Source organism: Oncorhynchus tshawytscha, linkage group LG09, assembly GCF_018296145.1.
Source record: "Oncorhynchus tshawytscha isolate Ot180627B linkage group LG09, Otsh_v2.0, whole genome shotgun sequence".
NCBI classification, from domain to species: domain Eukaryota; kingdom Metazoa; phylum Chordata; class Actinopteri; order Salmoniformes; family Salmonidae; genus Oncorhynchus; species Oncorhynchus tshawytscha.
The window spans coordinates 60,598,284-60,622,978 of NC_056437.1; the positions used below are offsets into that span (position 1 = coordinate 60,598,284).

Here is a 24,695-nt window from a genome sequence, read left to right on the forward strand (position 1 = left end):
ACGATGCAAATGACTTCCTTTCAATTCCGCTGTGTGTGCGATAAAGGTCTGAGTAGGGGCAACCCATTCACTTTATAAAACAGCCAGTCAAGCTACCTTAGCTCCCTCTGTCCTGCCCATCCCCACTCAACACTCCCCAAGTCAGCCCTTAGCACTCCCACAGACAAAGGCATGGAGGAGGGGAGATCCTTTACACAAGCATGTTCTCCCTGCATCTACAGCACCCGCTCTCTATCTGTCTCACAAACACACGCGGGATGCTGCTATGTTTCTGAACCGCCCCCCAACCAATCTTTCTACGGTCAAAATAAATTCAAGACGCACAACCATAAACGATCAATATATGAATACAAATTAGAAAGGGGAATAGACGTGTTCTAATTGTCACATTCAACCCATTATGTAGACTGTATGACATGGCACATGATCTATTATGGGAATTACAATAGGCGACGTATTCCAGATCTAATCGTCGAGACAGCCGCTCAAGAATGAACAAGGCAGCATGAGCAAGCAAGTCTTCCGGTTTCACCGAGAACTAATTTAACTGTTGCTACGCTGTAGCCTAACCATTCCTTGAATATCGGCTCCACTCTGTCAACAAATGTCACTATTGACAATCCGTTCGCGTTGTCAACACGAGCAAACAGAGGAGAAAACAATTAAAATCCAACGTAGAAGACTAAATTCTGACGATTTACCCTGGTCGAAAAATAACTACAAACTCGTCCAATATCCAAAGAACTGCCAACGGCGAAATGTCTATGTCTCTAGTGTGGACACAGCGCAACACGAGATACACATTCAAAATGGTACATTCCAATAGTACGGTACCAAAAAGTAACCAGCTCGAAAAGTGTTTCACATAAGAAAGTAGTTATCAAGGTATTCACGTACAGTCGGTCAAGGAGTAGCCCTCGAGGATGTCGCTGAGAATATTCCCAAAACAACCAAGGATGGTTTCTTCGCAGGCTGCCGGTGTAGTGAATTTGGCTGAGTTTCCTCAATCCAGGCAGTAGCTAGTTGGATCTGTATGTATCCGCGAGTTTCTCTCTGTGCAGATAGATGCCAGCTACTCAGACAACTGACCCAGCTGGCAGAACGTTACAGCGTTCACTCTGTCTCACTCGCTTCCTTTCAAAGCTCTCATAAACCTGTATCACTTTGACGCCCGACTAATGTCCCTGTCTGGCTTTGAAATGATTCTAGTGTCAGTCGACGTGCGAGATCATCTTTTTATTATTCTGTTTTTCTCCCTGCCTTCGCTCTTTGTACAGTCCGTGTCTCGTTCTTGCTCTCTCCCGACATAAGCCAGTGGGATCGGGTTGCGCTGACTGAGCCGAGCTGTGTTTTAAAGGGACAAGCCTCTTGGCTCGGCAAACTATGATGCTGTCAGTACAGAGGCACACACCAACTCACTGGCTGCTTCTTCCACACACACGCCCCTCCTGCTCCGTTCGTCCACTCGCTGACGTCACCGCACGTCCCCGGAATTCCCTGACAAAGCAAAGTGGCACCGAAAAACGACCGACTCTAGCCCCGCCCCCGACTACCGGAGAATGTTCCTCAGCCTTTGCCTCGGTGCTTTTTTTTATATAAAGGTGGGCTCGCCTCGTGACTGACCTACCGGTTGATCACCCAGACAGCGTTTCCGACTGAAATCCTATTTTTGGACAAAGTACTATCCTGACGCCATAGCTATTATATTCCATCGTCTACTTATTCTGACTAAGGGACTAAGGGAGGGAAAGCCACTATGGTATGACAGTCTTAAGATCCCGTGTTGGTCTAATAGCAGTAATATGATCTATAATCGATATACTGTCTCAATATAATATAATACAAATACAGAATAATAAAAACATGTTTTGAACTGACTAAAGCATTTATAACCAGATATAAAGTATTTATAACATCCATAATATTGATGATTACTGATAGTCAATGTATTTTCTCTGCCATAACATCCATATAGACTCTCATGGAGTTTCTTAACAATAATTCTGTAACAGATTTCTGGCTCTTTGGGGACGGAAATGGCTGGTCGCTCCAAACCCCCAGGAGTCCCCAACATGGGTACTATAGTAATGCCAAACACATGCTCAGTTATTACAGGCAGCATGTGACACGCACACACACGTATATATTTAGATCCACCACCTCAGCAGGATAGGAGTATGTCAACAAAAGCAAGGACACACACAACCACACAAGATGAGAGTTTGATGCTGAACTTTCCTCGTCCCCAAACACACACACACACACAGACACACACAAGGTAGAGAAAGGCTTAGACATGCAGTGCATTTGGAAAGTATTCAGACCCCTTGACTTTTTCCACATTTTCATACATTACAGCCTTATTCTAAAATTAATTGAATAGTTTTTTTCCTACACATAATGACAATGAAAAACAGGTTTTTATACATTTTTCAAATGTATCAAATATAAAAAATTGAAATATTCTATTTACATAAGTATTCAGACCCTTTACTCAGTACTGTTAAAGCACCTTTGCCAGCGATTACAGCCTCGAGTATTCTTCGGTATGACACTACAAGTTTGGCACACTTGTATTTGCAGAGTTTCCCCCATTCTTCTCTGCAGGTCCTCTCAAGCTCTGTCAGGTTGGATGGGGAGCATCACGGCACAGCTATTTTCAGGTCTCTCCAGAGATGTTAGATCGGGTTCAAGTCCGGGCTCTGGCTGGGCCACTCAAGGACATTCAGAGACTTGTCCCGAAGCCACTCCTGCATTGTCTTGGCTGTGGGTCGTTGTCCTGTTGGAAGATGAACCTTAGCCCCTGTCTGAGGTACTGAGCGCTCTGGTGCAGCTTTTCGTTAAGGATCTCTCTGTACATTGCTCCGTTCATCTTTGCCTCAATCCTGACTAGTCTCCCAGTCCCTGCCACTGAAAAACATCCACACAGCATGATGCTGCCACCACCATGCTTCACTGTAGGGATGGTGCCAGGTTTTCTCCAGACATGATGCTTGCCATTCAGGCCAAAGAGTTCAATCTTGGTTTCATCAGACTAGAGAATCTTGTTTTTCATGGCCTGAGAGTCCTTTAGGTGCCTTCTGGCAAACTACAAGCGGGCTGCCGTGTGCCTTTTACTGAGCAGTGACTTCCGTCTGGCCACTCTACCATAATGGCCTGATTGGTGAAGTGCTGCAGAGATGGTTGTCCTTCTGGAAGGTTCTCCCATCTCCACAGCAACTCTGTCAGAGCTCCGTTTTGGCCGGGCGGCCAGCTCTAGGAAGAGTCTTGGTGGTTCCAAACTTCTTCCATTTAAGAATGATGGAGGCCACTGTGGTCTTGGGGACCTTCAATGCTGCAGAAATGTATTGGTACCCTTCCTTAGATCTGTGTCTTGACACAATCATGTCTCAGAGCTCTTCGGACAATTCCTTCAACCTCATGGCTTGGTTTTTGCTCTGACACGCACTGTCAACTGTGAGACCTTATATAGACAGCGGTGTACCTTTCCAAATCATGTCCAATCAATTGAATTTACCACAGGTGGACTCCAATCAAGTTGTAGAAACATCTCAAGGATGATCAATGGAAACAGGATGCACCTGAGCTCAATTTCGAGTCTCATAGCAAACAAGGGTCTAAATACTTATGTAAATAAGGTATGTTTTTTAAATTTTTAATACATTTGCAAAAATGTCTAAAAGCCTGTTTTTGCTTTGTCATCATGGGGTATTGTGTGTAGATTGATGAGGGGGGGGAAACATTTAATCCAGTTTAGAATAAGGCTGTAACGTAACAAAATGTGGAAAAAGTCTAGAGGTCTGAATACTTCCCGAATGCACTGTATGCTATTCACAGGCAATTATGATGTGAGAATGAATGTTCATTCAAGAACTTCCCACCAAGCAGCATGGTATGTTGGACTCCTGGACATGGGAGGAGATCCTGGCGGGAAGGGATTGCCTGGGAACAGGTGGAGGCAGCTAGGAGAGCAGAGGCAGCCGGAGAAAGGAACCAGCGGTATGTGGGAACACGGCTGGCAAGGAAGCCCGAGAGGCAGCTCCCACATTTTGGGGGGGGCACACGGGGAGTGTGGCAGGGTCAGGAAGCAGACCTGAGCCAACTCCCCGTGCTTACTGTGGTGAGCATGGGACTGGCCCCGTGCTATGGGGTGATGGGCACGTTACCGAGGCGGCGTATTCACAGGCTGGTATGCTCTGTGCCAGCGTCCCGCATTTGCCGGGGGGAAGCTGGCATCCAGCCAGAACGGGTGGGGCCAGCTCTGCGCAAGAGACCGCCAGTGCGCCTCCACGGCCCTGTGTATCCGGTGCCTCGGCTACGCACTAGGCCTCCGGTGGCAGCCCCACACACCAGGCTGTCTCTCCGTCTCCTCCCTCCAGAGTCTCCCTCCTGTCCGGAGCTGCCAGAGCCGCCCCCCTGTCCGGAGCTGCCAGAGCCGCCCTCCTATCCGGAGCTGCCCCTCAGTCCAGAGGCGCCCCTCAGTCCAGTGGCGCCCTCTACGAGGGTCTTCAGTCCGGGGCCCGCTGCGAGGGCGCCACCTAAGTGGGCCAAGACTGAGGTGGAGTGGGGTCCACGTCCCGCACCCGAGCCGCAGCCGTAAGAAGGCCCACCCGGACCCTCCCCTTTAGAGTCAGGTTTTGCGGCCGGAGTCCGCACCTTTGGGAGCACCTTTGGGAGGGGGGTACTGTCACGCCCTGGCCATAGAGAGGCTTTTTATTCTCTATTATGGTTAGGTCAGGGTGTGACTAGGGTGGGCATTCTATGTCCTTTTTTCTATGTTTTGTATTTCTATGTCTTGGCCTGGTATGGTTCTCAAACAGAGACAGCTGTCTATCGTTGTCTCTGATTGAGAACCATACTTAGGTACCCTTTTCCCCCACCTGTTGTGTGGGAAGTTAACTTAGACTTTGTTCAGGGCACATAGCCCAAAGCTTCATGGTTTGGTTTTGTTCTTTGCTTTGTCTGCGTCATTTTTAATAAAGAGAAAATGTACGCTTACCATGCTGCACCTTGGTCCAGTCCTTCAGCCAGCCGTGACATGGATTGAGTGTGTGTTCAGAGCAATGCATTAGAGATATATTGCTGAGTGTATTCACTGTTCATGATCTACTATCCTATGCACGTCTGTTTGAGTGAGTTGCAAACTACACAGCTTTCAGTCATCAATGTACTCCATACTTGGGAGGCTGTGTGTGTCGTGTGGGTTTAAGGGCTGAAGCAGGGTGTCAAATCGAATCTTATTGGTTGAAAACACAGATTTTGCAGATGTTATTGCAGCTGCAGAGAAATGCTTATGCTTCTAGCTCCAACAGTGCAGTGATACCAAACAATGCAAAATAATACATCATACGCATCCACCAAAAATCGAAAGAAAAAAATAAAAAAATATCAGAACGCGCAATGTCAGAGTCCGGAATATATAAATCCAGTATGTGACGGTGTGTATAGACATTGCGCACGCACGCACGCACGCACACACACACACACACACACACAAAGCAACTGCTCCCCCCCCACCACACACGCAGTACAGTATTGTATATAGTATGTATATCTGAAGTAGTGTGTATGTGTAACGCTCGTCGTCGGTGGAAGGAAGTGGACCAAAGCGCAGCGTGGAAAGTGTTCATGATATTTATTTTCAAGAAACACTCAAACAAAAATAACTAATCCAAAAAACGGAAGCGAACAGTTCCGTCAGGCACACACACTAAACAGACAATAACACCCCACAAAACCCACAACTTATATATGATTCCCAATCAGAGACAACGATAGACAGCTGCCTCTGATTGGGAACCACACTCGGCAAAACTACAAAGAAATAGAAAACATAGATTTCCCCACCCGAGTCACACCCTGACCTAACCAAACAGAGAATAAATAAGGATCTCGAAGGTCAGGGCGTGACAATGTGTCTCCTTGTTGAATCCCTCTTCCTCTTCTATCGCAGGGGAAGGTAAGTGGGGTCAGACAGGGGACTGCAGGGGGTCCTTAAGGATGTGTGTGTGTGTGTATATGTGTGTGTTGTGTGTGTAGAGGGTAATTACAGTGACTGGGCCTTCAGTAACGAGAGGAGAGGGAGTGGGAGAGGAGGACTGCAGGGAGAGGGGAGCGAGTTCGGTTCTCATACTGCAGATATATATAGCATCCCTCTCATGGGTACAAGCCAAAAAGATTCTTGTCATTCCTACTTCACACAGACACATCATCTGTATAAAGTACACGCTCACACACACGCACGCACACACTACATTATATAACATTAATTTGATGTCAAATCAAATCAAACTTTATTTGTCACATGCGCCGACAAGTGTAGACCTTTACTGTGAAGTGCTGACTTAAGAGTTATATAAATATTTACCAAATAATCTAAAGTCAAAAATAATAAAAAGTAACACAATAAAATAACAATAACAAGGCTATATACAGGGGGGTACCGGTACAGAGTCAGTGTGTGGGGGCACCGGTGTCGAGGTAATATGTTCATGTAGGTAGAGTTATTAAAGTGACTATGTATAGATAATAACAGAGAGTAGCAGCAGTGTAGAAAGGGGGGCAATGCTAATAGTCTGGGAGCCAGTTGATGAACTGTTCAAGAGTTTTATGGCTTGGGGGTAGAAGCTGTTCAGAAGCCCCTTGGACCGAGACTTGGCGCTCCTGTACCGCTTGCCTTGCGGTAGCAGAGAGAACAGTCTATGACTAGGGTGGCTGCAGTCTTTGACAGTTTTAAAGGGCCTTCCTCTGACACCGCCTGGTATAGAGATCCTGGATGGCAGGAAGCTTGGCCCCAATGATGTACTGGGCTGTACGCACTACCCTCTGTAGTGCCTTGCGATCGGAGGCCGAGCAGTTGCCAGACCAGGCAGTGATGCAACCCGTCAGGATGCTCTCGATGGTGCAGCTGTAAAATCTTTTGAGGATCTGAGGACCCATGCCAAATGTTTTCAGTCTCCTGAGGGGGAATAGGTTTTGTTGGGAAAGGGGGATACCTAGACAGTTGTCCAACTGAATGAATTCAACTGAAATGTGTCTTCCACATTTAACCCAACCCCTCTGAATCAGAGAGGTGCAGGGGGCTGCCTTAATTGACATACATGGGGAACAGTGGGTTAACTGCCCTGCTCAGGGGCAGAATGACAGATTCTTACCTTTTCAGCTCTGAGATTCGATCCAGCAACATTTTGGTTACTGGCCCAACACTCCTATCGCCCAGGCGACCTTCCGCCCCAACATTTCGGCTTTTTTTGATTTTGAATTGATTAGTAAAACAAATTCAAGAAACATAATTCCACCTTGACATTATGGGGTATTATGTGTAGGCCAGTGAGAAAATATCTCAATTGAATCCATTTTAAATTCAGGCTGTAACACAACAAAATGTGGAAAAAGCCGTAGGCCTGAGTAGCGGAGTAGTAGAGACGGGGAGCGTGTGTGTGTGTGTGTGTGTGTGTGTGTGTGTGTGTGGGGTGTGCATGCAAGTGTGTGGTAATAGTAGGAGGATGTGTCACTGGTACAGACAGTGCCTCTCAGCCTCCTCTCTGCGGGACTGTGTGGATAGAGAAACAGACAGACGTGTGTGTGTGTGTGTGTGTAAGTCCTCAGAATTATGCTCACACTCATTCCTGACTCAGACCATGCCACTACAAGTCCAACAAGCCTTACTCAGCACACACACACACACACACACACACACACACACACACACACACACACACACACACACACACACACACACACACACACACACACACACACACACACACACACACGTCGTACATAACCGTCATCCTCCTCGTAAATGACTCTTTGTGGTCTCTCTCTCTCTCTGTCTCAATTCAATTTAAGGGGCTTTATTATCATGGGAAACATGTTAGCATTTCCAAAGCAAGTGAAATAGATCATATACAAAAGTTAAATAAACAATAAAAATGAACAGTTAACATTACACTCACAGAAGTTCCAAAATAATAAAGACATTACAAATGTCATATTATGTATACATACAGTGTTGTAACAATGTATAAATGGTTAAACTACAAAAGGGGAAATAAATAAGCATAAATGTGGGTTGTCTTTACATAAATATGTTTGTTCTTCACTGGTTGACCTTTTCTTGTGGCAACGAGTCACATATCTTGCTGCTGTGATGCCCACTGTGGTATTTCACACAGTAGATATGGGAGTTTATCATAATCAGATTTGTTTTCAAATTCTTTGTGGATCTGTGTCATCTGAGGGAAATATGTGTCTCTAATATGGTCATACATTGGGCAGGAGGTTAGGAAGTGCAGCTCAGTTTCCACCTCATTTTGTGGGCAGTGAGCACATAGCCTGTCTTCTCTTGAGAGCCAGGTCTGCCTACGGCGGCCTTTCTCAATAGCAAGGCTATGCTCACTGAGTCCATGTACATAGTTAAAGCTTTCATTAATTTTGGGTCAGTCACAGTGGTCAGGTATTCTGTCACTGTGTACTCTCTGTTTAGGGTCAAATAGCATTCTAGTTTGCTCTGTTTTTTTTTGTTAATTCTTTCTAATGTGTCAAGTAATTATCTTTTTGTTTACTCATGATTTGTTTGGGTCTAATTGTGGTGCTGTCCTGGGGCTCTGTGGGGTGTGTTTGTGTTTGTGAACAGAGCCCCAGGACCAGCTTGCTTAGGGGACTCTTCTCCAGGTTCATCTGTCTGTAGGTGATAGCTTTGTTATGGAAGGTTTGGAAATCGCTTCCTTTTAGGTGGTTGTAGAATTTAACGTCTCTTTCTAGATTTTGATAATTAGCGGGTATCAGCCTAATTCTGCTCTGCATGCATTATTTGGTGTTAGAATGCCCTTCTTGCCTTGTCTCTCAAATCGTTCACAGCTTTGTGGAAGATACCTCTGGCGCTGATGTTTAGGCCAAGGTATGTATAGTTTTTTGTGTGCTCTAGGGCAACGGTGTCTAGATGGAATTTGTATTCGTGGTCCTGGTGACTGGACCTTTTTTGGAACACCATTATTTTTGTCTTACTGAGATTTACTGTCAGGGCCCAGGTCTGGCAGAATCTGTGCAGAAGATCTAAGTGCTGCTGTAGGCATTCCTTGATTGGTGACAAAAGCACCAGATCATCAGCCAACAGTAGACCTTTGACTTCAGATTCTAGTAGGGTGAGGCCGGGTGCTGCAGACTGTTCTAGTGCCCTCGCCAATTCGTTGATATATATGTTGAAGAGGGTGGGGCTTAAGCTGCATCCCTGTCTCACCCCACGGCCCTGTGGGAAGAAATATGTGTTTTTTGCTTATTTTATCCACCGTTTGTGTACATGGATTTTATAATGTTGTATGTTTTCCCCCCAACACCACTTTCCATCAATTTGTATTGCAGACCCGAATGCCAAATTGAGTCGAAGGCTTTTTTGAAATCAACAAAGCATGAGAAGACTTTTCCTTTGCCTTTGTTTTGGTTTGTTTGTTTGTCAATTAGGGTGTGCAGGGTGAATACGTGGTCTGTCGTACGGTAATTTGGTAAAAAGCCAATTTGACATTTGCTCAGTACATTGTTTTCACTGAGGAAATGTACAAGTCTGTTGTTAATGATAATGCAGAGGATTTTCCCAAGGTTGCTGTTGTATATCCCACGGTAGTTATTGGGGTCAAATTTGTCTCCACTTTGTGGATTGGGGTGATCGGTCCTTGGTTCCAAATGCCAGAGCTAAGTATGATGTTTAAGAGTTTTAGTATTAGCCAATTGGAATTTGTTGTCTGTATATTTGATCATTTCATTGAGGATACCATCAACACCACAGGCCTTTTTGGGTTGGAGGGTTTGTATTTTGTCCTGTAGTTCATTCAAGGTAATTGGAGAATCCAATGGGTTCTGGTAGTCCAGTAGTTGATTATAAGATTTGTATTTGATTATGTATATGTTTTTGATGTTTGGTCTTTGTTATAGGCCCAAAAAGATTGGAGAAGTGGTTTATCCATACATATCCATTTTGGATAGATAATTCTTTGTGTTGTTGTTTGTTTAGTGTTTTCCAGAAGTGGTTAGAGTCTATGGATTCTTCAATTACATTGAGCTGATTTCTGTTCCTAATTTTTCCATAGTGTATTTCTGTATTGTTTTAGTTATTTACTATAGTGAAGGCGTAGACTCAGGCTTTCTGGGTTTCTATGTTTTTGGTTGGACAGGTTTCTCAATGTCTTCATTAGATTTTTGCAATTCTTCATCAAACCATTTGTCATTGTTGTTCATTTTCTTTTCTTTCTTTGTTCTGTTCAACTAGACTGTGATTTTGCTGTGGTCTGATAGGGGTGTCAGTGGGCTGACTGTGAACGCTCTGAGAGACTCTGGGTTGAGGTCAGTGATAAAGTAGTCTACAGTACTACTGCAAAGAGATGAGCTATAGGTGTACCTACCATTGGAGTCCCCTCGAAGCCTACCATTGACTATGTACATACCCAGCGTGCGACAGAGCTGCAGGAGTTGTGACCCGTTTTTGTTGGTTAGGTTGTTATAGTTGTGCCTAGGGGGGCATATGGGGGAAGGAATGCTGTCACCTCCAGGCAGGTGTTTGTCCCCCTGTGTGCTGAGGGTGTCAGGTTCTTGTCCGGTTCTGGCATTTAGGTCGCGACATGTCCCTGGGCCTGGAAATTATTGATTTCCCCCTCCAGGATGGAGAAGCTGTCTTCATTAAAGTATGGGGATTCTATTGGAGGGATATAGGTAGCACACAGGGGGACATTTTTCTCTGTTAAGATAATTTTCTTTTGAATTTCTAGCCAGATGTAAAATGTTCCCGTTTTGATTAATCTAATAGAGTTAGATCTGCTCTATACCAAATTAGCATACCCCCGGAGTCCCTTCCCTGCTTCACACCTGGTAGTTTGATGGATGGGACTACCAGCTCTCTGTAACCTAGAGGGCAACCAGTGGGTCCGTCTCCTCTATACCAGGTTTCTTGCAGGATGACAATGTCTGTATTACCGATTTCTTTGATGAAGTCCAGGTTCCTGCTCTTTAGGCCAAAGGCAGATAACCTCAGGCCTTTGATATTCCAGGATAAGATTGTGAAGGCTTTGTGTTCCATAAAGTGTCCAATGTTGTTGGTCGTGTGGTTTGGCCTCAGGCCAGTAAGTGTGAGCAGAGCCTGCTGAGCATCTGGTACATGCCATTGGCTTGGGCTAGTGTAGTGGGGGTTGGGCCTGTTTGCCCCGCTCACAGCCTGGGTGTATGTGTGACTTACATGTTGAGGCCCTCTTGGCGGAGGTGGGGTGCATGGGGTGGACAGGAGGGGCATGGGTCTGATATGAGGGGGCCTAAAGGTCGTGTGGGCATGGTTGACTTGGGGGGGTGTTCTCTCGCTCTCTCTCTCTCTCTCTCACACCCTCTCTGTCAGTTTCTCTCACTCTCCGTTACCAGCCTCCCTCTTTTCTCATTCTAAAATATTTTCTTCCTCTGCTTTCCTGGACTCTTATCTCGCTCCCTTCTTCCCCGGGCACAGATTTCTATGTCTATGTTCAACATACAGTGGGGCAAAAAAGTAGTTAGTCAGCCACCAATTGTGCAAGTTCTCCCACTTAAAAAGTTGAGAGAGGCCTGTAATTGTCATCATAGGTACACTTCAACTATGACAGACAAAATGAGACTTTTCCCCCCCAGAAAATCACATTGTAGGATTTTTAATGAATTAATTAGAAAATGATGGTGGAAAATAAGTATTTGGTCACCTACAAACAAGCAAGATTTCTGGCTCTCACAGACCTGTAACTTCTTCTTTCAGAGGCTCCTCTGTCCTCCACTCGTTACCTGTATTAATGGCACCTGTTTGAACTTTTTATCAGTATAAAAGACACCTGTCCACAACCTCAAACAGTCACACTCCAAACTCCACTATGGCCAAGACCAAAGAGCTGTCAAAGGACACCAGAAACAAAATTGTTGACCTGCACCAGGCTGGGAAGACTGAATCTGCAATAGGTAAGCAGCTTGGTTTGAAGAAATCAACTGTGGAAGCAATTATTAGGAAATGGAAGACATACAAGACCACTGATAATCTCCCTCGATCTGGGGCTCCACGCAAGATCTCACCCCATGGGCTCAAAATGATCACAAGAACGGTGAGCAAAAATCCCAGAACCACACAGCGGGACCTAGTGAATGACCTGCAGAGAGCTGGGACCAAAGTAACAAAGCCTACCATCAGTAACACACTACTGAAGATGAAACGTGGCTGGGTCTTTTAGCATGACAATGATCCCAAACACACCGCCCGGGCAACGAAGGAGTGGCTTCGTAAGAAGCATTTCAAGGTCCTGCAGTGGCCTAGCCAGTCTCCAGATCTCAACCCCATAGAAAATCTTTGGAGGGAGTTGAAAGTCTGTGTTGCCCAGCAACAGCCCCAAAACATCACTGCTCTAGAGGAGATCTGCATGGAGGAATGGGCCAAAATACCAGCAACAGTGTGTGAAAACCTTGTGAAGACTTACAGAAAACGTTTGACCTCTGTCATTGCCAACAAAGGGTATATAACAAAGTATTGAGATAAACTTTTGTTATTGACCAAATACTTATTTTCCACCATCATTTGCAAATAAATTCATTAAAAATCCCACAATGTGATTTTCTGGATGTTTTTTCCCTCATTTTGTTTGTCATAGTTGAAGTGTACCTATGATGAAAATTACAGGCCTCTCTCATCTTTTTAAGTGGGAGAACTTGCACAATTGGTGGCTGACTAAATACTTTTTTGTCCCACTGTACATAGTGAAATGAAACCCAAAAGAGCGGTTGAGTCTTACCTGTATATGCCACGTCTTCAGTCTGGTCAGCGGCAGGGAGGTTGGAGGGTCAGTTGACCACCATATTACGACACCTCAGGCGCTCTCTCTCTCTCTGCCTGCACCTCCTGAACACACAACATGGTTGGCAACATGGTCAGTCTGGGCTTGGGGTCAAGCGGTTACAACATGGTTGGCATGCCATTCTATGATGGAATGGTAACACAATCAACATTGTCGTTTGGGGTTCAACACACAGTCGACATTTTAGTGGTTCATAAAGCCAAAGTGTGTGTCAGGCCAAACATGAGGCCCTGCCTTGGCCGTTGCTGTGGCCATCTGGGAGTGTGTATGTGTGTGTGTGTGTGTGTGTGTGTGTGTGTGTGCATGTGTGTGTCTGGCATGTGTCGCCTGTTCCTGAGTGACTCACAGTGTTACTGCAGGGTCATGTGATCAAGAACAGGTGGCACTCTGGTACACCTCCTACCCCCCCACACACACACACACACACACACACACACACACACACACACACACACACACACACACACACACACACACACACACACACACACACACACAGAGATGCCAGTGTGCATGTCCTTTTGACATGATGTTGTGGTTTACACAGAGTGCAGTCTACCTAAATGTAATGTACCCTACCCATTCCTACTCCCTACTTTCAACTCTTCAACCCTCCTCCCGTCTGTCCTCCTCCCTCTACCTCCCCTCCACTGTCCTCCTCTTTCACCCTCTCCACTTACCTAAACAGATAACCTCTCTCTCCCTTTCCCTCCCCGCCTCCCTCTCTCTCGCCCTTTCTTGTTCTCTCTATCTATCTTCCAACTCACCATGCAGGCTCATGGAAAACACACACATGCATTGCTGTTTCATACACATACCTAAATACAATACATGAACACACACTACACTCTATAAGAGTTGTAACATAAACGTATAGCTCAAGGCATGCTTCTGCATGTACTTCTATAAACACAGGTCCTGACAGTTGGGTCAATAATTGGCATGTTTACATTCATCTGCCCCTGGCAGTCAAGTGGACAAGCAGTTAAGGCACTTGACCTTTCACCCAGAGGTCAGGGGTCATAGGCCTGACTCCCTGGAAGGCCGCAGCTGATGTGGAGGGCCCTCAGAGGCCCCTACAGGGAAATGTTTGTAAGAGATTGAGCATTTCCACCTTAAAACAGAATGGATGAATGTGTATAGTATAAGTATCTGTTACTTCTGCGCGACTTACTTTTCAGCTTAGTTAGCAGTCTTGACAGTGGAAATATACTTAGTTGGCCATGAAATTATGTTTGAATTGACACTAAAGCCAAAACAGTTTCAATATATTCCCTTCTCCCACTCTTTGTGAATGTCACGATATCGCATTCATATCACCTGTATCAGTGTAGCCTAAGGGGATTTTATGCTTGTACTAAATGTCAATACTGACCCCCAGATCAGCTCAGAGTGAGATGTGTGGGAGAGATAGGGTTGATTCCGAGAGTTCAGCAGCGATAAGGCTGAACTGAGATCAGATGAAAAGTGTGTCTACTACAGTATCTGTGTCTGTAAAGGTCAACCCGTGGGAGGAACACTAACCAGCCCAGCAGAGAGATACATTGAAGAAAGGAGAGGAGGAGGGAAGAGGAGGGAGAGAGGGGAGGGAGAGAGAGGGGGGAGGGAGGAGTGAGGAGGAGAGAGAGAGAGGGAGGAGGGAGAGAGGGAGGAGGCAGAGAGGGAGGAGGAGGGAGAGAGGGAGGAGTGAGGAGGGAGAGAGAGAGGGAGGAGGAGGAGGGAGAGAAAGAGGGGGAGGAGGCAGGGAGGGAGGAGGAGGGAGAGAGGGAGGAGTGAGGAGGAGGGAGAGAGGGAGGAGTAAGGAGGAGGGAGAGAAAGAGGGGGAGGAGGCAGAGAGGGAGGAAGGAGTGAGGAGGAGAGAGAGAGGGAGGAGTGGAGGAGGAGGGAGAGAAAGAGGGGGAGGAGGAAGAGAGGGAGGAGGAGGGAGAGAGGGAGAGAGGGAGGAGTGAGGAGGAGGGAGAGAGGGAGGAGTAAGGAGGAGGGAGAGAAAGAGAGGGGGAGGAGGAAGAGAGGGAGGAGGAGGGAGAGAGGGAGGAGTGAGGAGGAGGGAGGAGTGACGAGGAGGGAGAGAGAGAGAGGAGTGAGGAGGAGGGAGAGAGGGGAGAGGGAGGTAGAGAGAGGGGAGAGAGATAGAGAGGGAGAGAGGAGATAAAGAGAAGAAATAAAGAGTGAAGCATGGGTGAGAGAGGCAAGGAGGGGGAGAGGCAGAATAAAGAGAAGAGAGGGAGTGAGGAGGAGTGGAAAACAACCCGAGTCAACTATCCAAAAGATGAAAAAGGTGGGAAAATAAACTGGGTGGGGAGATTCTTCAAGAGAAACAGATAACAAGAAAAAAAAAACAAGTGATGGAGAATATCACAGTTTCTGAGAAAGAGAAAGAGATTAAAGAATGGAAAATTAGAGACAAAATAAACCAAAAAAAGTAGCAGAGCGAGAGAACTGGAAAGGGGGGAGAGGAGAGTGAACGAGGGAGGCCAAGGTCGTGAAAGGGCCAAGACAGTGTTGCTCCCGTGACAGCAGGACTACATGTGACTTTGCTCAAGTCAAGGTCTGCATTGTGCCAGCCCTGCACTATTGTACTGATATCGGCCCTATTGTATGAGCACCAGCTGGGATACAAGCGCTGCACACGCACGCACGCACGCACGCACACACACACTTTGTGCCTTCACTCTCCCTGCATCTGATACTGAGTTGTGTGTCAAAGGAACACAGCATTAGTTCAGATAACAAAACACCATGGACTGAACACACTGACCCACTGAACACAGCTACTGACTGAACACACTGACCCACTGAACACAGCTATTGACTGAACACACTGACCCACTGAACACAGCTACTGACTGAACACACTGACCCACTGAACACAGCTACTGACTGAACACACTGACCCACTGAACACAGCTACTGACTGAACACACTGACCCACTGAACACAGCTACTGACTGAACACACTGACCCACTGAACACACCTATTGACTGAACACACTGACCCACTGAACACAGCTACTGACTGAACACACTGACCCACTGAACACAGCTACTGACTGAACACACTGACCCACCGAACACAGCTACTGACTGAACACACTGACCCACTGAACACAGCTACTGACTGAACACACTGACCCACTGAACACACCTATTGACTGAACACACTGACCCACTGAACACAGCTACTGACTGAACACACTGACCCACTGAACACAGCTACTGACTGAACACACTGACCCACTGAACACCCCGACTGACTGAACACACTGACCCACTGAACACACCTATTGACTGAACACACTGACCCACTGAACACAGCTACTGACTGAACACACTGACCCACTGAACACAGCTACTGACTGAACACACTGACCCAATGAACACAGCTACTGACTGAACACACTGACCCACTGAACACACCTATTGACTGAACACACTGACCCACTGAACACACCTATTGAGTGAACACACTGACCCACTGAACACAGCTACTGACTGAACACACTGACCCACTGAACACAGCTACTGACTGAACACACTGACCCACTGAACACCCCGACTGACTGAACACACTGACCCGCTGAACACACCTACTGACTGAACACACTGACCCACTGAACAGACCTACTGACTGAACACACTGACCCACTGAACACACTGACCCACTGAACACACCTACTGACTGAACACACATTCACCTTACACTTTCTCTCTATCTCTCCCTCTCCCACAAAGAGCACACACGCAGTCTCTGAGGAAACAAAGTGTGTGTGTTAGCGTGCCTACTCGCGCGTGTGAGCCTGCATGGCGTGTGTGCAGATGTCACGCTTGGGCTGCAAGAGACCTTAGTCAGTGGTGATTCAGCAGACTTCATACCTGCACTTCATACCTGCACGCACACACGCACACACAATTGGTTGTATGTCAGTAAATGAGTTTGTCTCCCTGTCTGTCTCTTGTAGAGAGACAGTGTGTGTGCAGAAGTCATGAGGCAGAGGGCTACATTCTGGACACAGCCTGAACTAACTCCCTTTTCTACACACTCACATAGACATCACAACAGAACAATTGAGAAAAGTCATGTGTGTGTGTGAGATAGAGTAGCGGAGTTGGTGTGTTTTCTTTGGGTGTGTGTGTGTGTGTGTGTGTGTGTGTGTAGGAGGAGGAGCAAGCCAAGGTCTGTTGGCAGAGTTGTCGTGGGAGTAGACTGCGGTGGGGTGTTGGGGTAGGGAACCTCTGCCACATGTCTTCAGAAAAGGTCATGGTCGACCACAGTTGGGCTGCAAAGATCAAAGATAACCCCCCTACACACACACACACACACACACACACACACACACACACACACACACAGTCATGCACACGCACACAGACAGACGGACAGACTAACACACTCCTACACACTGTCATGCACACGCACAGAGACAGACACACACACTCCTACGCACACAGTCATGCACACACACGCACACAAACAGAAAGCAAGACAGATGGACAGACAGAGAGTTTCAACCAGACTCAGACCCACACATTGACAATGTGAGAGACAGACAGAGACAGACAGACACACCCACACATAGACCATGTGAGAGACAGACACACACACACACACACACACACACAAAACAGATCTGAAGATCTTTTGCAGCCCAACTTGGGTGAATCTGTAAACACAAACAAAACAGAGCAGCACGGAGAGGAGAAAAAACGAGGAAAGACTAGAGCAGTGTAGGGAGGAGAGTGGAACAAACAGCTGGTAATAAGGTCTAGACAGAGGCTAATGAAAGGTGCTCAGGAGCCTGAGTGCTAAAATCTGGAGCTGTGAAGTGTGTGTGTGTATGCATGCGCGTGTGTGTGAATATCTTAAGATGCTTTCAACATCTGTCACTCATTCATGTGGGTGTGGCTAACACACACTCTCTCTATCTCTCTCACGCACACACACACAAACAAGCGGAGAGCCTCCAACGCCACTACAGTAGATGGCTTTAACGCTAACAACATAAAAACATTTCCTATGACGTCAACTCCAATAAACGTCTCTTTCAATGTCAACTCCAAAACCCATCACTGTATCAACTCCATTACACATGACACTGCAGCTCCGTTTTATATATCAAACTCCATTACACATGACACCTCAGCTCCGTTTGATATATATATCAAACTCCATTACACATGACACCTCAGCTCCGTTTTATATATCAAACTCCATTACACATGACACCTCAGCTCCGTTTGATATATATATCAAACTCCATTACACATGACACCTCAGCTCCGTTTTATATATCAAACTCCATTACACATGACACCGCAGCTCCGTTTTTTATAGCAAACTCCATTACACATGACACCGCAGCTCCGTTTTTTATAGCAAACTCCATTACACATGACACCTCAGCTCCGTTTTTATATCAAACTCCATTACACATGACACCTCAGCTCCGTTTTTTTATATCAAACTCCATTACACATGACACCTCAGCTCCGTTTTTATATCAAACTCCATTACACATGACACCTCAGCTCCGCTTTATATATCAAACTCCATTACACATGACACCTCAGCTCCGCTTTTTATATCAAACTCCATTACACATGACACCTCAGCTCCGCTTTTTATATCAAACTCCATTACACATGACACCTCAGCTCCGTTTTATATATCAAACTCCATTACACATGACATTGCAGCTCCGTTTTATACAGTATATCAACTCCATTACACACTGGTTGCCAGTATAGCCCCAGTCCCTATATACCTGTCTCCATAACACATGACTGTAGTCCTCACTGTCAGCACTAGTCTGTGAGCACACGGTTGTTTTTACCTGGCAGAGCAGCTGACATGTCCGCACACGTCAAACACACACACACACACACACACAGCAACGTCTGTTGTGGTATTTCACCTAATAGGCAGCAACGTCTGCAGTAAACCTAATGTGTAAAAAAACAATAAACTGTCTTCATTTCAGGACTTGTTGTAGTCTGTAAGGTAGTGGATGCGTGCACGTGTGTGTCGTACTCTCAGTCAGGGTTTATGAGATATGTGTGAGGAGGGCTTAAAATAAGTGCCCGAAGGGACATACTCACAGGGGAAGAAAAGGAGGATACCTAGTCAGTTGTCCAACCCGAATGCATTCGACTGCAATGTGTCTGTCCTGCATTTAACCCAACCCCTCTGTGTGTGTGTGTGCGCGCGTGCGAGGCGGACATGCATGTGTGTGTGTGACCAACCAGTCCGACATGCCCTTCCAAGCCCACATACCGGTCTCAGACAAACTGCTGCCTTCTCAGTTGCACAATAACAATACATGCTACAGTCACGTTCCCACTACAGACTCTGATGGGTCTGATTTAGTAATACCTCTCTCTACTGTATTCTCCCTAACCTCACTGACTGTAAAATAATAGCTGTACAATCATGATGGAACCCCATGCAGATCACTTTGTTGAAAAAGGGAATGTTAATTCCACAGGCCGAAATTGTGTGTGTACACTGTATACGTGTGTGTGTGTGTGTGTGTGTGCGACAGTGGTGTGCTGCATCCCAATCCCCATCTGCTACAGCCCCATCTGTTGACACTCAAACACACATTAACACAAAGGACCTCTTTATCTTCACACACCGCACATGATCCCCACATACTGTTTATACAATCATCAGAGGACCACACACACACACGCACACACAGAAAACACACTAACACGACACACATTCAAATGCACTACTAAACACACACAACCTCCACACTGTACAAGACACTCACCATCTCCCCTCTAGAGAATACCTCTCTCTACCTAGCTCTCTAACCAGGTTCTGCCTGCCCGCCAGGTTCTTAAAGGGGCAGTGTCACACACACACACACACACACACACACACACACACACACACACACACACACACACACACACACACACACACACACACACACGCTTCCCTTGGGCCCCCTCTAAAACACCAACCAGACCCCCATATCACATTAAAGACCAGAAGAGAGACGGAGAGGAGGGAGACGGATAAAGAGGGATAACCATCAGACGGAGAGAGGTGGGAGGGAGAAGGAGAGAGAGGGAGGGATAACCATCAGACAGAGAGAGGTGGGAGGGAGAAGGAGAGAGAGGGAGGGATAACCATCAGACAGAGAGAGGTGGGAGGGAGAAGGCGAGAGAGGGAGGGATAACCATCAGACAGAGAGAGGTGGGAGGGAGAAGGAGAGAGGGAGGGATAACCATCAGACAGAGAGAGGTGGGAGGGAGAAGGAGAGAGAGAGGAGGGTAGAGAGAGAGAGAGGGAGGGATAACTATCAGACGGAGAGAGGTGGGAGGGAGAAGGAGAGAGAGGGAGGGATAACCATCAGACAGAGAGAGGTGGGAGGGAGAAGGAGAGAGAGAGAGGGATAACCATCAGACAGAAAGAGGTGGGAGGGAGAAGGAGAGAGAGAGGAGGGTAGAGAGACGGGGGAGAGAGAGAGAGAGAGAGAGAGAGAGAGAGAGGGAGGGATAACCATCAGACAGAGAGAGGTGGGAGGGAGAAGGAGAGAGAGAGGAGGGTAGAGAGACGGGAGGAGAGAGAGAGAGAGGGAGGGATAACCATCAGACGGAGAGAGGTGGGAGGGAGAAGGAGAGAGAGAGGGATAACCATCAGACAGAGAGAGGTGGGAGGGAGAAGAGAGAGAGAGAGAGAGAGAGAGAGAGAGAGAGAGAGAGAGAGACAGAGAGAGAGAGAGGAGGGTAGAGAGACGGGAGGGGAGAGAGAGAGAGAGGAGGGTAGAGAGACGGGAGGGGAGAGAGAGAGAGGGAGAGGGATGATGGGGAGAGGGAAATAAAGTGACAGAGAGATAGATTGGCTAAACATTGGCTAGAGAGAACATAACCTCTCTGATGTTTCTAGGATCAATGCCTTATAAACACTGTGACTACATCACACCAATCTGCTGATGTCAGCACAGCCTTACCCGTTGTCGCGGTTATTAACCCCCCCCATGAAAAATGGAGTGTGTGTGTGTGTGTGTGTTTTTTGGGGAAGTACTGTGGTGGCTTTGAACTGGTCTCATGTCACGCAAGTGGTTCATCTGTCCCGGTCACCGTGGCAACGGGCTGCCAGTCTGTAGTTGGAATCCTGGGGAATCAGGCTACAGCTAGACTACAGTCACACGCAGTACAGTCTCAAACGGAACACTTCACACACACTCAACTGCCTCACTATGCCGTGGTGAACACAGTCCTACAACCTGAATTGAGGTCTACAGATGTAGGATCTTAATTTAATCACTCTTTTATTGCTGAGAATTTTCCTGCACAGCAGGAAATACAAACTTGTAGTTTGTATTTCGAGGTTTAAAAAGGCTTCTAAAGTTTGTAATTTCCACTTTAAAAGTCAGACTTGATTTGCCCTAACGAAAAATGTATCAACCCCCACAAAAAAAATGTCCATTAATTATAATCCACATAATAATTCACATTTCCTGTTAATGCAGGATTATTTTCCGGCTGTAGCAAACTGGCTCAAATAAAGATCCTACACATGTATACGTCTGTGCGTGTGTGTATGTATGTGCGTGTGTGTGTGTGTCCTTGCCCAGCTGCACGAGGGCAGGGGAAATGAGGCAGAACTCAATCTTCCCCCCACCTGTCTGTCTGTCTCTCCCTGGAGGGAGGAGCCGTTGGGCATACACTGCTTTCTTCATCACACACACACAAACACACACACCTACAAACAGCTGTATGTGCTAGACAGGAAGGAAGAACGTGGGTATGATATTATAATATTCTATGAATGTATATTCAGAGTCAAGGTTACTAGGTCGACAGAACCCATTGCAGGATGGAGATACTATAAAGCCAGAGAGAGAGAGAGTGTAATGTTTGCTGGTCATTTTTGATTGTTTATTTCACTGTTGTTTATTGTCTACTTCACTTGTTTTGGCAATGTTAACATATATTTCCCATGCCAATAGAGCCCTTACATTGAAATTGAATTGAAAGAGAGGGGGAGGACGGGAGGAGAGAGGAGTGTGTGAAATCACACGGCTGTTCTGTTTGACACTGCTTTGGAATAGAGATGCCAATACACGCACGCACGCACGCACGCATGCACGCACGCATGCACACACACACACACACACACACATTTATTATAGCTATAGGCTACCTTTACTCCCACACATCTAGCCATAGGCCTATATACTGTTTAGGTATAGCTTGGGCCGCTTACGAATATCTACACGCCTACACACATATTGTCACTTATAAAAAAAATTCTCTCACTAAAATGCTAATAAAACATCCACAGCCAGATAGACAGCCCTGGACTATATACATTTCATGGGAAACATATGTTTACATTGCCAAAGCATGTGAAATTGGTAAAAAACAAAAGTGAAATACGCAATAAAAAATGAGTCATGGAAATAGAGTCCCATTTGGGAAGCAGACAGGTCTGGCCTGTGGATCCAGTAAGTCTGGCTCTAACCCTGTTATAAAACTGATTACAGCAGCACTGATAACACTGTGGACTGTACACTCACTGACACACAATCACCCTCTCTCTCTCCCTCTCTCTCTCCTTCTCTCCCTCTCTCTCTCTCTTTCTGCTACCCTTACTATTCAATTCAATTCAGGGCTTTATTGTCATGGGAAACATATGTTTAAACTGCCAAAGCAAGTGGAATGGACAATAAACAAAAGTGAAATAAACAATAAAAATGAACAGTCAACATTACACTCACAAAAGTTCCAAAAGAATAAAGACATTTCAAATGTCATATTATGTCTATATACAGTGTTGTAATGATGTGAAAATAGTTCAAGTAAAACAAATAAACATGAATATAGGTTGTATTTACAATGGTGTTTGTTCTTCGCTGGTTGCCCGTTTCTTGTGGTAACAGGTCACAGATCTGCTGCTGTGGTATTTCACCTAATAGATATGGGACTTGATCAAAATTGGATTTGTTTTCAAATGATTTTGGTCTGTGTAATCTTTAAAAACATTTTTTACCCCTATTTCTCCCCAATTGGTAGTTACAGTCTTGTCTCATCGCTGCAACTCCCGTACGGACTCGGGAGACACGAAGGTCGAGAGCCGTGCGTCCCCCGAAACACAACCCAACCAAGCAGCAGCAATGCCCACTTAACCTGGAAGCCAGCTGCGCCAATGTGTCAGAGGAAACACCGTACACCTGGTGTCCGTTTCAGCGTGCACTGCGCCCGGCCCGCCACAGGAGTCGCCAGTGCACGATGGGACATCCCTGCCTGCCAAACCCTCCCCTAACAACGCTGGGCCAATTGTGCGCCGCCCCATGGGTCTCCCGGTCGTGGCCGGCTGCGACAGAGCCTGGACTCGAACCCAGAATCTCTAGTGGCACAGCTAGCACTGCAGCGCTTGCAGCTAGACCACTGCACCACTTGGGAGGCTCTGGGTCTGTGTAATCTAAGGGAAAATATGTGTATCTAATATGGTCATACATTTGCCAGGAGGTTAGGAAGTGCAGGTCAGTTTCCACCTCATTTTGTGGGCAATGTGCATATAGCCTTTCTTCTCTTGAGAGCCAGGTCAGCCCTCTGCTGCCTTTCTCAATAGCAAGGCTATGATCCCTGAGTCTGTACATAGTCAAAGATTTCCTTCATTTAATATATACACTACCGTTCAAAAGTTTGGGGTCATTTAGAAATGTCCTTATTTTTTAAAGAAAAGCACATTTTTTGTCCATTAAAATAACATAAAATCTATCAGAAATACAGTGTGGACATTGTTAATGTTGTAAATAACTATTGTAGCTGGAAACGGTGTACAGAGGCCCATTATAAGCAACCATCACTCCTGTGTTCCAATGGCACATTGTGTTAGCTCATCCAAGATTCTCATTTTAGAAGGCTAACTGATCATTAGAAAACCCTTTTGCAATTATGTTAGCACAGCTGAAAACTGTTGTCCTGATTAAAGAAGCAATAAAACTGGCCTTCTTTAGACTAGTTGAGTATCTGGAGCATCAGCATTTGTGGGTTCGATTACAGGCCCAAAATGGCCAGAAACAAATAACTTTCTTCAGAAACTCGTCAGTCTATTCTTGTTCTGAAAAATGAAGGCTATTCCATGCAAGAAATTGCCAACACAATGAAGATCTGGTACAACGCTGTGTACTACTCCCTTCACAGAACAGCACAAACTGGCTCTAACAAGAATAGAAAGAGGAGTGGGAGGCCCCGGTGCAGAACTGAGCAAGAGGACAAGTACATTAGAGTGTCTAGTTTGAGAAACAAACGCCTCACTAGTACTCAACTGGTACCTTCATTAAATAGTACCCGCAAAACACCAGTCTCAACGTTAACAGTGAAGAGGCGACTCCGGGATGCTGGCCTTCTAGGCAGAGGTCCTCTGTCCAGTGTCTGTGTTCTTTTGCCCATCTTAATCGTTTCTTTTTATTGGCCAGTCTGAGATATGGCTTTTTCTTTGCAACTCTGTCTAGACGGCCAGCATTCCTTAGTCGCCTCTTCTACACTGTATTTATGATCAATTTTATGTTATTTTAATGGACAAAAAAATTGCTATTCTTTCAAAAACAAGGTCATTTCTAAGTGACCCCAATATCAGACACCCACAGCTTACGGACGGAGGGCTGGTGTCCAACTATATATCAGACACCCACAGCTTACGGACGGAGGGCTGGTGTCCAACTATATATCAGACACCCACAGCTTACGGACGGAGGGCTGGTGTCCAACTATATATCAGACACCCACAGCTTACGGACGGAGGGCTGGTGTCCAACTATATATCAGACACCCACAGCTTACGGACGGAGGGCTGGTGTCCAACTATATATCAGACACCCACAGCTTACGGAC

At 46.2% G+C, this 24,695-nt stretch overlaps 1 protein-coding gene across 1 annotated transcript in view; it reads right to left on the bottom strand.

Annotated features, from left to right (window-relative positions):
* Positions 1-24,695, bottom strand: part of LOC112214656 (lysine-specific demethylase 6B-like) — a 151,807-nt gene that overhangs the window by 21,351 nt on the left and 105,761 nt on the right. The window contains 1 exon segment of the mRNA XM_042327173.1: positions 12,780-12,886. The gene's annotated coding sequence lies outside the window, so the exon portion shown is untranslated.